The following is a 3,876-nucleotide window of genomic DNA, read 5'->3' on the forward strand; positions in this document are numbered from 1 at the left end:
TGGGTGTGTGTGTGTGTGTGTGTGTGTGTGTGTGTGTGAGAGAGAGAGAGAGAGAGTAAGAAAGAGATGATGTGTTTATGCCTCAACAGTTTGTCATAAAGTATCAAAAGTTCACATCCAAAAGCTTAAAACGCCTGACATGTCTTTTTGTTGTCATATCCATTTCTGAAAAATTGGGATATTATGTAAAACACAGAGTTGAATAGTAACTAGGTACATTTGTTTTATTGCAGTACTTCAGTCAATTTTTATTTTGATCTGTCAATTTAATTGTAACTTGACTTTTATTTTGTTACATTCAAAACCTAAAATAAATATTTTTACTTCTTTACTTTAAAATTCAACACCTAGTTACACTCTAATAATTTAAACATGACCAAACTCATAATGAAAGGCGTTGTCACTCTAAAAAAATAAGTGTTTAATTTATTTACCAAGTTGCAGTATATCAACTGGTTCCACTGAACAGAGTTTAGTTTACTTTTACTTTCCTGAAAAATGTGAGCAATTTTATGAGTTTTACTTAATTAAATACCTTTTTTGTGTGTGTGAAATTCTTTTTTACCAGTCTTTTTCTGTTAAGGTATTTTTACTTTTAGTTATTTCATTTTATAGTAAAATGTAAATAAAAACAGAATGCAATGATTTTCAAATCTCTTAAACCCAAATTTTATTCACAATGGAACATAAACCTATAAACGCTTTAAATTAAACAATTGTACATTTTTTGCAAAAAGCATATATTGAATTTAATGGGAGAAACACATCTCAAAACAGGCAAGACAGAGTCACGTTTCCTACAGTAAACCATCCCCTTGTTTTTTAACAACAGTCTCTAAATGTCTGAGATCTGAGGAGCACTGTTACTGGATGTTTTGGAGGGGGATGTCTCATTCTTATCTCATCTGTAAGGTTCTAAATGTTCTTCTCTGAAGCATTTTTATATCAGCATATATTGTTCTAAAACCTGTATATACTGTACATACATTGTGCCGTTCCAGCTACTGTATGTAAGCTGTGCATACCATAGGCACTAATGCATCCCCATATCATCAGAGAGGCAGTTTTGAGCTGAGCGCTGATAACAAGCCAGACTGTGCCTCCATTGTTTTAGTTTAAGGACAAAGTTTCCAAAATAAATTGGAGATTTTGATTTGTTTGACCACAGAACAGTTTTTCACTTTGCCTCAGTTTGTCACTCAGAGATGACCAAAACAGAATCAGACCTGTTTTTATTGTGGCCCGTGAAGGCTCTGAGATTTCTCCAGATATTTTAAATGTTTTGATGATGTTACGAACTGCAGATGACTGAACGATGAAAGTGTTGAGGTGAGAAACACCTGAAAATTCTGAAAATTGCGTCACTATTTCTGGGCGATTTTAGGGGCCACCTCAAATGAGAGAACAAGATTTTCTGCCTCTAAAAAAGGCCTCGGACAGGCCTTCAAAAGAGACAGAAACTCTGTTCCACTCTGAACTTTATTCAGGCCATGACAGGTCATTCTAACCGTGGAGGAGACTGCTCTTCCTCTTAATCAGATAATGGACAGAATAATCTCCATTGTTCATGATTCATTTTTCATTTAACTAAGAATGTTTATGCATTTGTTAAATCAAAGATATAATAAGATATTGTGTGGGTGACCCCTACACAATTTTACACAGACTGGTGAAGTCTCTGCCCATCTTCACTTTTAAAACACTCATTTTATACTCAATCAATCAATCAAATACAAAATGGTTTATTTTTAAATAAGATGGGAAAAATAATTAAACAACTGATTTTACTATGTTCCATTGTGAATAACATAAGGGTTTATGAAATGTACACATTGCATACTTCTGTATTTGACTTTCTGTTATGTTTATTTGCTCTGAGATACAGTTTTATTGTGTTAATAATAATAATAATAATAATAATAATAATAATAATAATAATAATAATAATAATAATAATAAAAAAGGTTGTAGTTTAAATATTTCAATGAAGGAAAAAAAACACCACTAAAATTTCCAAATCGTTCTAAAGAGCACAGTGTTGGCCAAGTGCACTTCTCAGACTCAACGCTGATCCATTTACAGTAAATGAGCTTGTCTCTGTTGGTTTCCTGGCCAATTACTGCACAGTGAACTTTGGTCTTGTATTTATTTATCCATAGGTTATTTTAAATGGACTGAACTCAATGCAGAGGCCTTGTTGAGCCGTCTTGTCCTGCCCGCCTGCCCCGGGGCACGCTCACAGTGCTTGGCAGACAGGCGCGGATGCTGAAGGCAGCTTCTGGACAGCTTTATCCTGTGCCGAGCGGGGGCCACCCGCTTCGTTCTCACCAGGGCACCGGGGCCCGCACCGAATTTCCAGACTTCAGCTGTTACCTCTGTGTTTTCTGCTTCTTTTGAAAGGACTGGAGAACACCAAATACAATTCAAAACTTTGAGACTGTAAGAGGATATTAATACTAACCAGAGACAGATATAAAATGTAACTAAGCAAATACAAGCAAATATAAAAAAAATATCATATTCTAATGAAAGCATTACTCTGAATTAAGTTACCACAAAGGTAATTTAATCCTTTTTAAGAAATATGGCATACACAATCTTAGAACTGCTGGTTGGTAGAAATGGACTCTTGAAAGGTTTTATAAGTGAACTGGATCTTTAGTGTAATTTTGGTTTGTTTATAATCATTGTGTTGATACTTTTATACCTATTGAATCACAAAAATTGAAGTTTGGTAAACTCTAGATGAGATTTCAGTGGCTTTCTGTTTGCTGCTCTTCTATAAAGCTCATGAAGATCCTGAGCAACACTTGTATTTGTCACTCATTTTGTGAGATCATCCAGCTCTTGGCAGATTTCGTCCCATGTTCCTTCCATGCCTTGATGACAGATTCAACAGAACTTCTGGGGATGTTTGGCACCTTGGAAATCATTTCTGTATCTATTCTCCAACATGTACTTTTTAAAAACCTTCACTTTGTTGAATTAGAACAGGTACTTTAAAGGGGTTAATATTCATGCAATTACTTATTTTTATTTCATTAGTATTACTTTGTGGAAAATTAGTCTCACTTGGACATTGAAAAGATATATATTTTAAAGAAAACTTATTTATATTGATCATGACTGACTTATAACATCAATAAAAGCATAAAACATCCAAGGTGTTAAATATGTTTTATGTAGATTAGTGATGTGACGTTCCCCAACGAGCCAAATCTTTTGAAATGCTCCTTACCACGAACAGTAGGAGCTGAGTTGTGGGCCGTAAAAAGCCATTTGTGGTTTTATTTTTGTATTCCTTGTATAATCAGTATTTTTTTCATCCATAAAACACAGAAAAAATCACTTCCGCTTTACCTTTGCTTCGAAAACTGGCAGAGTACAGCAGCTCAGGGAGAAAAGGGACAAGGTTTCTGCTTGACAGAACACATGGTTCCACTCACGTAAGATGATGACATCATCACGCACGCCATACGTGGGGACTTATTTCACTATGATGACGTAACTCGTTCAAAATAGAACAGCTCTATGAAACAAATGGCTCCTCGAGATCTGTACATCTTCAAAGAACCATTCATCCCACCTCTACTATACATTATCACATGAACCACTGGACGAGTTAAAAAAACATTTTATAAAGTAGGCCTAATCATAGCATGTATGTTTAGAACTGATTAACAATTCAATACAGCCGCCACAGCAAACTGACCACACAAAACACACAAATAGATTTTAACTAGGTCATTTTTACAAATATTGACCTAAAATTTGATGGAGCTGAGAGTCATTCATTCAGTTTCCACAAAATCATAAGAGTTTATGCACAATTTATTTTCATGCTTTGACCTGAGATGATCCTGGCATATATATATA

Source organism: Austrofundulus limnaeus, unplaced genomic scaffold (assembly GCF_001266775.1).
Source record: "Austrofundulus limnaeus strain Quisiro unplaced genomic scaffold, Austrofundulus_limnaeus-1.0 Scaffold162, whole genome shotgun sequence".
NCBI classification, from domain to species: domain Eukaryota; kingdom Metazoa; phylum Chordata; class Actinopteri; order Cyprinodontiformes; family Rivulidae; genus Austrofundulus; species Austrofundulus limnaeus.